Source organism: Mirounga leonina, unplaced genomic scaffold (assembly GCF_011800145.1).
Source record: "Mirounga leonina isolate KUSES-001 unplaced genomic scaffold, KU_Mleo_1.0 Mir_173, whole genome shotgun sequence".
In the NCBI taxonomy this organism is placed as follows: domain Eukaryota; kingdom Metazoa; phylum Chordata; class Mammalia; order Carnivora; family Phocidae; genus Mirounga; species Mirounga leonina.
Window position 1 is genome coordinate 73,714,841 of NW_023270447.1, and position 12,473 is coordinate 73,727,313.

General features: G+C 59.0%; 1 protein-coding gene across 5 annotated transcripts in view; it reads left to right on the forward strand.

Moving 5' to 3' along the window:
* AHDC1 (AT-hook DNA binding motif containing 1) overlaps positions 1-12,473 on the forward strand; it is a 65,234-nt gene that overhangs the window by 36,407 nt on the left and 16,354 nt on the right. For 2 of the 5 annotated variants that reach the window (XM_035019370.1, XM_035019369.1), the window contains exons 3-5: positions 6,583-6,761; positions 11,920-12,031; positions 12,159-12,196. The gene's annotated coding sequence lies outside the window, so the exon portion shown is untranslated. Of the gene's footprint in view, positions 1-6,124; positions 6,332-6,582; positions 6,762-9,354; positions 12,032-12,158; positions 12,197-12,473 lie in introns of those variants that run through there. The other 3 variants (XM_035019371.1, XM_035019373.1, XM_035019372.1) reach the window with 3 other exon arrangements.

The window sequence follows — 12,473 nt, forward strand, 5'->3', positions numbered from 1 at the left end:
TCCTGGCACCCCATTGGGCACCTGTAGTTGAATCAGAGATGGGGAGGGGAGGTTCTAACGTCAGAGAACCTCCAGGAGATGTGGTGCCAGAAGCCAAGAGTGCCAGCCCTCCCTTTCCAGGGATTTAGAGTACAGACTCCATCCAGTCTACCTTCTACCAGCCCAGGGCAGGGCATAGGGAAGTTCCAGGGGCTGAGCTGGCCCAAGAAGCCCCCTTGCTGTAAGAACTCAAAGAAGAGCATGTCTGGGTCTCACAGATTCCTGGGGTTGGTCTCCTCCCCTGCTACAGTGATGGCTGTCTCTGACTGTGCCTCAGTTTCCCCCAGTGGCACAAGGGTACTACCCTTGCTCTATCTCTGACTTCTTTAAAGTACTTTGAGTTCCTGGAACAGAGTTAAAGTTATGCAGAACAGGGAAGCGGTAGAGGGGCTGCCCTCCCCTTGCTCACCAACACCACGGGGACTCCAGCACAGAAGAGTCTGTCTCAGGGCAGGGGTAGAATATGGGTCTGGGCCCCTTAAGTATGGAGTAGAGGACAGTGCCCCGCCTACCCCCGGCCCCCCAGGAGTACCAGACCCTGCTGTCAGGCCCTCCTTCCCAGTCTGGGTAGTGGCCTCTAGCCCTCCTCCCTGCTGCCCCTCTTCAAGGAATGAACTTGGAGTCATGGGAAACAGGCCCCGGGGTGGGGGTGCCAGGCCTCCAGGGCCCAGCCCTTCCCTCTGGGTATGATGAGACCTGGTCAGGCAGACAGTTCTAGGACCCTGGGGTCTGGGCACTACTCACCAAGGGGCCAGGCGGGGGAGTAGGGGTGCCTGGGGGAGGCGGGTTGCACGCAAGGCATGCTGGGCCCCCTCGGTGGGTGGGTGGGGGGAACAAAGCTGGCATCGAGGCCTCAGCTAAAATTAGCCGCTTCCCTGCGCGGGAGCGAGCATGCCTGCCAGCCGCCCAGATCGCCGCTGCCTCGGCAGGCCATCTGTCGCCACGTTTTGCTCAGTCCCCCAGGGCTCCCCAGCTCCAGCCATCCCCAGGGGCTAGAGGGACTTTGCTCTGAGACTGTCCCTGGCCGGGGCTCTGGGCTCTGCTGCTGACATGCTGTGTGACCTCAGGCTAGGCCTGTCCCTCTCTGGACTCCTGTACGATGGGCGGGCTCTGGACACTGACATCCCAGATACCCCAAACCTTCTAAGCACCCGATACAGGCGCTGGTCATGGAGGGCTGGGTTATGGGCTGCCTCCCTCCCTAAGAGTTGGCCCTCTGGTCCAGTGTTTGAAGATGAGCCAAGTGGGGTTTAGGGTAAAGGTCGGGATGCATGGCAGACTCCCATACAGTTCCCTTGGTCTTCATGGGAGTGTAGGGCAGCTCTGTAACCAACACCACCCCAACATCCTCCCTTTACCCATCCCCACCCCCAACTCATTACTGATCTCCACACAGTCTTACGGAAACAGCTCCGGGTGGGAAACCTGCAGCTAGAGGCCGAGTTCAGTGGATACTATCTTGCTCTGTGGCCTGGACAGTCTCTCGCCCTCTCTGTTTTCCCCTCCTCGGTGAGAGGCTCCCATTTTTTGAGCACCTGCCCACTTCATGTCACATTGTCTTGTGAGGCTGACATCCCCACTTTCCAGCTGAGGAAACTGAGGTACAGAAAGCTGAGGTTCCGTATGAGCCAGGGACCGGTCTGCTGTGTCCTTCCCATGGCCCCCAGGGCTCTGCTTGCTGGTCTCCAGCCTCAGCTTCTTTCTGGCACTTCCCTCGCTGCTGCCCCTTCCCCCTCCCCATAAGCCATAGAGACTGAGCTCAGGCTCCAAGGTCACTCAGCTTGGCCTGGGAGGAGCTCAGACTTGAACCCAGGCCCCTTGGCTCCTGGCCTCCCTCCCTCTCTGGCCAGCGGGCTGGGCCTGTTCCCTGGGTGAGTCATGCCCCTGGACTTTGGCCTCCTTGTCAGGCTCTGTGGCCTGAATTTGGAGAGGGGGCCTTCATAAGGACCGGGGGCTCCCCGCGGCAGTGCAGGTCTGAAGCTGTGGTCACACACCCTCTCAGTCCTGGGGCCTGAGGGCATGGTGACCGCACCCCCCCGGTCCGCCTCCCTGCCACCCATCTCTGAGAAGTCATAGGAACAGCTCCGCGGGCCCCAACAAGAGCTCTCTCCGCCGCTCCTTTTGCCCCCTCCCTAGATAAGGACTACACTCAGTTAGAAATGGGGCAGGGGTGGCAGCGTGGGGAGGTGGCCTTTCCAGGTTGTGTGCGTGCCCGTGCCCTGGGCAGCTTGCTTCCCAGCACTCGTCTGCCCCAGCACCAGGCAGCCAGAGTTACCCAGGAGGGAGGCCCCAGCGCCTCCCCTCCTGGTGTCCAGGGACCAAGGTCAGGCCCAGAGCCCTGTGCGCCTCCACCTCCTCCTGGGGCCAGTGGTGTTTGTCGCTGGGGCAACATGCGGCTGTGCCCGGCTCTGGCAGCGCGGGGGTGACATTCATGCCCTGTGAGCTGTGACGCCGCTGCAGGCAGAGGACAGCACCACCCAGGCTGGCGACAGTGATGGGGGGGCCGGGGGGTTGTCACCTGTCTGAAGCAGTCAGTGGGGTGATGTGTCGTGTGCCCATCTGGTAGTCTGAAGGGAGGGCTCCCGGGGAAGGGGTGAGGTGGCATCCCTGACTCATTTGGGTGGGGGGGGTTCTGTCCCTTCCTCACACCTGGAAGGTGAGGCTTGTCTGGGTGTGTGTGTGTGAGAGAGAGAGAGAGAGAGAGAGACAGGTTCTCCGCATTTCACATCTGCTGGTGGGTGTGGGAGTGCCCAGCTGCGTGTTCGTTACACCACGGTGGGGGTGACCATGTGTGTGCCTGGCTCCTGTTGTCTGGGGGTATCAGATGTGCCCATCTCACGCTTTTGGGGAAGTGACAGGTTATGTACTTAGCTCATCCTGTTAGGAGGGTAGTCACCACCCCATACGCCTGTCTCTGACTGTTGGGGATGTGTGAGATGTCACCACGTGCCCATCTCATGCTGTTGTGGGGAGTGACATGTGTGATTATCTCATGCTGTTGGGAGGTTGTCAGTAACTTGGGAGCTTGTCTCTCACCCTAAAGAGACAACATGTTGCCCAGTGGTGTGGGGCCCAGAGTTGGCGGGCCCTTCCCGTGTAGACCATAGGGCCCAAAAGGGCTGGACAGGGGAAGCATTCAGAGCCCTGAGTGCAGGGACAAGTGTGGTGGGTTTGGCGGGGTGGGTCTGAGTCCCTCCCCCCATGACCTTCCTTCTGATCCAGGTGCCAACCCTTGGGACTGTTTCCCAGAAGGAAGGACCCAGTGTTTTTCAGGCAATGTGGCAAGGGGCCTCTGGGGCAGGAGCAGGTGTGACTGGGGAGGTGGGGCACCAGGCAGGGTTGGCATGGGGGTCTGCGTCCCGGCAAGCGTGGGGGGACCCCAGTCCCTGCCTCTTCTGCCCCTGAAACTGTTAAACTAATTAAGGCTGTGGAGCCGCAGGATTAATCGGGGCAGCTCAGCGCGGGCCGGGAGCTCAGGTAGTCGATTAGTGCGCCGTGGAGGATATTGGATTTCTGAACCGCAAGTCAGCACTATTCGGCCTGTTATCTCGCCGAGGCTCGAGGCTCGAGGGTCAGGAGGCGGGAGGCTCCGGGCGCGCTGGCCGCCCCCGCCCGGCCAGCTCGCGGCGTCAACTCCCCCTGCCCACACGCCGCCGTGGCCATCTCAGTGCCCTCACCCAGCCCGTCTCCCGGGTGCCCCCTGCGCCTCGCCCCTGTCACCCTCCCGCCCCTCCGGCGGTGCTGCTCTCCCCTCTCGGGCCCTCCTGGTCTCACTCGCACTCTGAGCCTCTGACCATCCTCTCCACCTGCATCTCCACCTCCCTGTCCCCCCACCCGCCCCCGTGAGCCCCTCCCCATCACCAGGCTCTGCCTCTGTGCTTTTGTGTTCTTGCATGCCTGTCTCACAGTTTCTGTCACTGCCTATCTCTGTCTCTCGTGTCTCTCTGTCTCACTTTCTCTCCCTCTGTGTGTCTCTGTGTCTTTTCCTCTCCCTCTGGGTTTCAACCTCTCTCTCTCTCTCTCTCTCTCTCTCTCCCCCTCCCTCGCCCTCTCTTTCTCTCTCTCTCTCTCTTGTGTGGTCTCGGCTGGTGTCTGCAACCAGAACAAATCTCCCCCAGCCAACACCCCCTGAACAAGGAGGCCAGAGCAGCTAATGGGAAACATGTGATTCTGCCTTGCGCCTGGAGCACCGTGAAGGGAGCCTCAGTCCCAGCTCAGCCCCCCCCTTGTGCCCCCCTCTGCTGCATTCCCCCCACCACACCGCCCCCACTCCCAGCATCTCCCCCAGCCTATGTGGGTGCCCCCAGTTATTCCCATTTCGGGGTGGTGGGGTGCTGGTGTTTATCAGTTGGGGAGTATCAGGTTGTGGAGGGGCTGGGAGCAGCTTTCCTCCTGAGGTCCATCCAGCCCGCAGGGCCAGGCAGACCCCATGCAGACTTCCCCCCCCACCCCCACCACCACCACCATATGTAGGAGAACAGGGCCAAGATGAGCTGAGCTCTGGGGGCCTGGATGGGGGGCAGCCAGTCCACCCCCACTGGAGGGCTCTGGGGCCACCCAGATTCCTATCTTTTCCACCCTCTTGGGCCTCTGGGGAGCTGCAGAGGTGGGGGCTCCCTGAGGGCTTGGGAGCTGCCGGGCTGCATTTCTGTGCCCACCCAACCACGGGGAAAGGGGGGATGGATCAGAGGAGGGAGGCTCTGGCAGGTTGGAATTCTCCTTCTCTGCCTGTGGATAAATTGTCCCTAATCCAGGCTTGGGGAGTTGTCTGGCTCCTACAGAGAGAGAGAGAGAGAGAGCACGCAGGAGATAGGGAGGGAGGAGGGAAGCAGGCACACAAACACGGTGACACAGACACACACTGTTTCACAAAGGGTCTCTTGCATGCAGTGCACACGCACGCGCGCGCACGGCCTGAGGAGTTACACAAAGGTACCGCACGAACACGGAGGCTCGGCTGTGCTGCTGGGCACACTGGGGCACATGGACCCTCTCACACATGTTGACACTGACACGTAGTGCTTTTGGCACAGACACAGTGATGTGGCCCAAGGACCCACTGACACGCAGGCCCCCAGTGACGAGGGTATACAGACTCACACATGGGCACGCTGACCCCCAGCGAAACCGACCCACGGGAACGCCGGGACCAGTCACACTGTCAGCCGTGACCCTGCCAACCCAGAAAAAGGCAGGAGGTAGGAAGGAGGGAACACTGATCCACAGTGACACCAGTGCCCGCAGTCACAGACCTCGAGATGGGAAGCCTGCAGGGACAGTGGAGGATCGGCCGCGCGCCCGCACCCTAGCCCCCCCTCCCCGCCCCGGGCATCCAGGGCGCTCGGAGACAGGCAGAAGCCCGTCGAGCTCCTGACACAGCGAGATGCAGGGAGCCAGGCAGAGCGTGTGCACGCACACAGGCCCACGCCTACCCCAGCCGTAGCTGGGGTCAGGGCGCTTCCAGAAGGGCAGACACACGCTTCCGTGTCCTCGCAGGCGTGCAAGCAAGGCTCAGCTGGGCACACACACAAAGCTGAACAGATGCAGATAAACACACCCACACGTATAACTGAGGATACTGAACCCAGGTACACATCAGTCCCTCTCTGTCTCCCTCTCCCTCCCTCTCTCTCTCTCTCTCTCTCTCTCACACACACACACACACACACACACACACCCCACTAACCACGTACACCGTAACTGAGCAAACGTAGGGTCCCATGCATGTACATTCTTAGACACACATGTACACACGCGGATTTAGAAATGTGCGGAAGACTGAATAGACCCAGGAGCCCACATACAGGTGTATTTACCCAGACAGCAGAATGCTCACAAGCGTGTGTTTACACAGGCGCAATCTCTACCACACATAAAAATTCCCAGGCAACCAGAACCCACAAGCAGTCCATGAGGCCTGGTTCCCAGACCCCCTCTGGGCTCCAGTACAGACCTCAGGGAGGCAGACAAATGGGCAGGAAGCAGGAGGGTGGTGAGAAGGGCCATGGTTATTAAAGAAAACGAGACATAACCAGTTGCTGGTGGAGAAGAGTAAGGGCCAGCTGCACATACACCCCGCATGGAAATCTGCATTCCCCGTGTCTTTTAACAGCGGTTCTCACACCTGCATTCTAAATAAGCTGTTAGCATATATAGTCTACCCAAAGCATTCCTTCCCCATTCATAAGATCTCCCCATTTTACAGATGAGAAAACTGAGAGCCAGAGAGGTTAACTGACTTACCCAAGATCCTGCAGTGAGGGTTGAGCCAAGGACTGTCTGGCTCCCAAAGGTCAGGTTCTTTTCCACCATAGCATGCGTGTTCCTGTTCATGCATGTGTGTACCTACATGTACAAAGATACTGCTTCCCAACAGGAACCTGGGGTGTCAACAGAGAGGCTCGCAGTTCCCCAGTGAGATGAGGTTGTAGGTGATTTCCTTGTATTCGAAAGTAGACCCCATCCAGGCTAGCCTCCTGGTCCCTTTATCTGGCTCATCCTGTGTCCATGCTTATGCCTGGGATGTTGTGTTTGCTTCCACAGATGGGAGCTTGCCTACCTGTCTACCCATCGGCCTGGACCCCAGAGCCTGCCCAGCTAAGTGCGTGCAGAGGGCCCCGGTTTCGGGGCAACTCTCAGGCGGCCGCAGAGACCACCCTAGAATCCCTGGCAAAGACAGGCCTTTCCTGCTGAGCCAGACCTTGTCTACACAGCCTGCTCAGGTAACAATGTACGGGGAAGCCAGGTCTGTGCCTGGGCCACCCCTAGAAAGTGGGGATCAGGGGGACTTACTTCCCAGTCTTAGCAGGAATCCCCCCTCCCAGCTTAGGCCAAAGAGAGGCACTTTATAGAATCAAAATATATTAACCCAACTTACCCAAAACTCCCCACTATCCAGAAAGGGGAACTGAGGCCCATGGATTACACAGCAAGTCCCCTGGAGTCCTGCCTCCTAGCCTGGGGACCCTTCCCGGCACCTTGTTGACCTGAGAGAGCTGGGAAGTGAAAGGGGTTGTGACAGTGAGCAGAACTCAGGGCAGAGGTGGAAACCGAGTACTTGATGTTTGCCGCTGACATGCACACACCGCCCCCCAGGACCCCTGTCTGCTGGGGTCTGTGGAAGCAGAGAGCTGGGAGGCCAAGGTGAGATGCCGCGAGGACCTGGGTAGTTCAGGTAGGCCAGGTCACCCTCATCAGATGAGGTGGGGTGGGGGCAGGACCTGCCTCCCTACTCCTGGCCCCAATTAGCCCACCCAGGCTCTAGAGCCACGGAGGCCAGGTGGGGCTGCCCTGCCCTGCAGAGGCAACTCCCTGAACTGACACACGGAGCCTGCGGGCTCCAGGAAGCTCCCTAGAGCCCTGCCTGCCTGGGGACTCCACCCAGCTTCCAAAAGAGCATTCCTGGGGCCTGAGGTCTAGGGGTGGGGCCTCCTGAGATGGTAAGGGTGGGAGGTGTGGCTGTGGGAGGATGCAGGGCTCTGTGTACCCAGCTGCAAATGCACAGGGCATCGTGTGTGCAAGCCCTCAGGCTTGTGTGCAAACCGGTGTGTGTAGGGCTCTGTCTTTAGGGACACAGGGTTCTGTATGCAGGAGTTACATAAGTGCCCTGGGCCGGGGGACCTTTGAGGGCTGTGTAGGTACTAGAGGGGAGTGGTGAGTGTGCAGGATTCAGAGTGTGTCCTGGGTAGGTGTGGGAATCCTGGAGTGTGGTGGGGGCCACACCGGATGGTGCATGCGTGCAGGGCTCTAGTGCCCAAGGGAGAGATGTATAACCAGGAATCTGAACGCACTGGGCCGATGTGTGGGCACACTGGGACGGTGTGGAATGTGCATGCAGGATCTCTCCGCATGTCACCGGGGAAGCTGGCGCTCAGGGTTCTGGGTGCACGCTTGCGGGTGGTGCGTGCATGTGGCTCCGTTTGTGCTTTGGAGGTGGGCTGGGCAGGCCTTCAGCTGAGCAGGGCTCAGCAGTGCCCAGCCTTGTGGCCAAATCGCTGAAGTCACTTCCTTTCCAGCAGCAACTTTCCAGGAGGAGGAGTTCTTCAGACCTGGGCGGGAGGGGGGGCGCGGAACGAGGAGCTCTCAGGGGAAGGAGGTGGGCGGGGGTGAGAGGCTGTGGGGAGGGCCTGGTGGGGCTGGAGGAGGGGAGTCCTCCGGGAGACAGAAGGAAAGACTAGGACAGGAGTCTGGAAGGGCCAAGGGCAGGAGGGGATGGGGGTGGAGCAGGGCGGGAAGCACAGTCCCTGGGTGACCTCGGAGGGAGGAAGGGAGGGCCGCCAGGCAGGGTGACCCTCAGGTTCAGCCAGAGCTGGCCGTGGTGCCCGCAACACCTGGCACCCAGGGCAGGGGGCTGGCAGGGGGCGGGTCTAGGGAAGACCTGCTTGCCAGGTGCCCCGCTCTGGGCAGGAAGGGGGTGGGCGAGGGCTGCACAAAGGAGCTCTGTGTGGCTGGGGGTAGGGTGGGGTGGGGTGTGCTATACTGTTGGTGCGGGGGGCGGGGGGGGGGGTGCTGATGACTCCTGGAGGCCAGGCGGGACTTGCTTCCCCTTGGGGGCATCGGTGGCTCTAAGGGGACACCTAGTGGCGAGGGAGGGTAGTGCGTTTGGATGACTGAGGTGGGAGGGGATGAAGAACCTGGGAGGGGGTAGATTAGAAGTCAAAAATTAGAACTGGTGGTGAGGATTGGGACTGTTGGAGGAGGCTGCAGGGGAGGGAGCTGACTCTTTGGACAGTGAAGAAGTTTGCACGGGAGGAGCTCAACAAACCTAAATTCAGACTCCAGCTCTTCAGTGTCCTGGCTGTTTGTCCTCAAGCGCATCACTTAACCTCTCTGTGCTTCTATTTAAATGCCAAATAAGTGACAGCTGCTGTTATTATTTTCATTTTCATCATTGTCCTTTTTGGTAGGATTTTGGGCTGGAGTCCGGTTGGAAGAAGATCTTTGGGCACTAGCGGGTGGGTGGGACAGGACTGAAGGAGATTGAGAGGGGTGCTGCAGGTCCTGAGGGATAAAGGCCCCAAAGGGAGGTGATAGGGAAGGGTTCCCAGCAGTAGTAATAGCCCCCTTGATACACTGTTTTCCCTTTGAGGACATCCCTGGGCCTTCAGTCCGGGCTGGGAGGGAAATGGTGTGGGGGGAGGAGTGTGCAGGCTGGAGAGAGGGTCATGAGGCCGGAAGTGAGAGCTGGGGCTGGCAGCCTGGCTCCCCTGGGGAGGCTGGGGGTGGGGGAGGGGGAGGCGGGCTGGGGAAGGGGTGGGGTGGTCACAGCCGCTGCGGGGGAGGGTGGGGCTGGGGACTCAAGGATGTGGGCTGGCGCTTCCCGGCACTGTACACAGCAGGTTGGGGCCCCCAGCCCCCTCCCAGCCCGTGGGTGTCCCCATGGCAGGCTCAGACACACTGACCCAGAAGCAGCCTGTCAGACAGAAGGACCCCTTTGACTTTGTTCACAGACATGGGATAGGTGGTGCCCTTGGGAGGGGTCCAAGAAAATGGCCGCCTGGGTGTGGTGGGGAGGGCAGCCGGCTGCTTCCCTCAGATCCTGGAGGCCGCAAGAGAGAGCCGTGGACAGAGTCAGGAGGTCTGGCAGGAGGACATGCCCAAAGGTCTTCACGGGTGGGTGGAACAGAAGCAACCACCGGAGAGGAGGTTTTCCCTTCTGCCAAGATCACACCCTCGGGCCCCAAGGGGGAGGTCTCCAGAGCAGGGAGGCTTGGTGAGCCCCACCCTCAGGAAGGGAGGCATCTGAAAGACTCTGAGGAGCCAGGGGTCAACCATGCTGTTGGAAATGGGACTTGGAGATGCCACGGTGTGCGCCCCTTCCCTCCTTTGTGAGGTTGTTACCCACAGTCCTTCTTGCGAGAGCAACGGGCGAGAGAGCCTGGCCTGGGAGAGAGCAGGACCCTGCGTGACGGAGTGGGCAGGACAGTGAGGAGCAGCCGAGGCCTGGGAACCGCCGAGCAAAAAGGGACAGTGGACAGATGGTTGTTCTGTCTGGATAAGCAAGGGAAGGGCTCTCTCTCCCATGCCGTTTTGTGACCTGGGGCAAAGGCCCTTTCCCTCTTTGTATCTCAGTTTCCTCATCTGTAAAATGGGAAAAGCACAAGGTGGCACCAGAACAGGGTACCCATGGGGAAGCGGATTAAAAATACAGATTCCCAGATGTCCCTTCAGATCTGTGAGTCAGACTCCCCTGGACGAGGGCCTGGGTATCTGGAATGTTACACAGCTCCCCCAGGCCCAGGGTTTGGAAGCCAAATGGCTTGGCGATTTTAAGGTTCCTCCCAGCGTTAATTTAGACCTCAGCTCTAGGAGCAGCGCTTTCAGGAGTGGCTGAAGGGAAGCTGCAGGAGCTGGGAGGGGAAGCAGGCTTTGGGCTTAGGGCAGAATTAGGAGTCCTGCCACTTTGCAGCTATGTGACTTCAGGCAAGTTCCACAACCACCACTCGGAGCCTGTTTCTTCTGTAGCACAGGGATAATCAGCCCTGCCTCCCGGGTTGCTGGGAAGATTCAGTGGGTCATATGTGTGGAAATGCTTTGGATGTTGCAAATCGCTGCCCACCACGGGGGAGTGGAAGAGTGTTCCTTCCCACACCATCCTGTCCCCGAGTTGGCTCCGTGGTCTTCCTGTGGGGTGACAGCCCTGGGTGGTATGGTAGCTGGTGGGAGTCTACACGTGTCGGGGGTGGGGGGTTGACCCTGGGGATCAGGTCAGAGCCAAACACTAAGGAGTGGTCGGGGTCAATCTTTAAGACCCTCCCCACGGTCTGGGCCCTGAGTCCCTTGGGAGTCACACATGCCTGGATTTAAATCCCAGCTCTGCCCTGACCAGCTCAGGGAGTTAGTAAATATTTATGTAGCATCCAAAGCCCAGGCCCTGGGGTCAGGGGATACAGCGGTAAACAAGACAGACACAGGGCCTGCCCATGAAGGGCCCACACTTGCGGGGGAGACTCACCGAAAAGCTAGTCATACAAGTAGTTGGTTGCAATCGTGATAGCTACTGTGAAGGGGAAGTAGAGAGGACTCAGAGAGCGCGCAGCAGGGGCCAGACCGTGGCCAGAGGTGCAATGGGGGGAGGGGGGTCAGAGAAGGCCTTGCTGATAAATGTGGGAGAGGGGTCAGAGAACATCCCTCTCCACATGCTTGTCTCGCACCCTCTCTCCACACCCTTCTTGGGTCCCACCTTTGGGTCTGGAGAGGAATGAGAGAGAACCACATGGGGAAAGGCAGGGCTGATTGCTCTGTGCACCTCGTTCATTCATTCATAAGAAATAGTAAATCTTTCTTGAAGCATGCTTGTGGGCCACGTGCTGATCAGGGTGTTGGGAGGTAAACACAGAAGCGGACAGACAGAAATTCGTGGTGCTCACCACCTTCCAGTGGCTGGTTTCCTCCTCTGTAAAGGTGGGGATGATAATCATACTGATCTCAGGTTTGCAGGGGGCTTAGATGAGATAATCCACATAAAGTGCTTATCAGCCCATTGTTTGGCAACAGAGAAAGTGTCCCCAAAGTGTGTGAGCTTTTATTGTTGTTGACTCCCTGGTATGATTGTCACACCTCTGACCTGAGGCACTCTTCACTTTTTCTTTACAGCTCTTATCCCACTAATAATTAAATCATTTATGATTATCTGATCACTGTTTGTCTACCCGGTCTTTGTGCAAAGTAGGCACTCCATAAGTAATGAGTGTATGAATGAATGATGTTACTTCATCTCTGAGCCTCCATTTCTTCATCTGCAAGACGGGGTTATTAATAGCCCCTACCTCACAGGATTTGTATGAAGAATTAAGTGAAACGATGCCTGGACAGCTTCCAGCCCAGTGCCTGGCGCGCAGTAGGTGCTCACTAAACCTGAGCTGCGATGGTCCTTTCCAGGCGCTGTCCACACCCCGAGGCCTGGGCTCAGGCCGAAGTTGCTCCACAGCTCCCCCAGCTGACAGCCAGCACCTGGCAGAGCCCCCAGGCACGGGGGCCCTCTCTCTCCCAGGTCAGCCGGGTGTGCGTACTGGAGCTGGGGGCGGTGTGTGGAGGAGACCGGGCCGGTGGGCAGTGAGTGGTTGGGCTGTGGCCACCTGACAATTCAGATCCGCTGTTGCCTGTCTTGTTGCCCACAGAGATCTCCAGTGTGACAGCCCAAGCGGCAGAGCCGAGGGTGAGTGGCCAGGCTTCTCCTGAAATGGGCCGGGGGAGGGGGGTGCAATAGGGAAAAGGTTACACCCTGGATAGGATTTCCTGGCCCTCTCCTTAAGTGTGATCTGGAGTGGTCGCGCCAGCCTGCTGCTGATGGCTTTCCCTTGCCAAGGCAGGCATCCTCTTCTCCCTGAGCCTGTAGCCAGGGTCTAGAAGTGGGTGAGCTGCTGACAAGTGGAACCAGGGCCCCTGAGGCGTTCCTGGTGCATGCGATGGTTCAGGAAAAGGCTGGGAGTCAA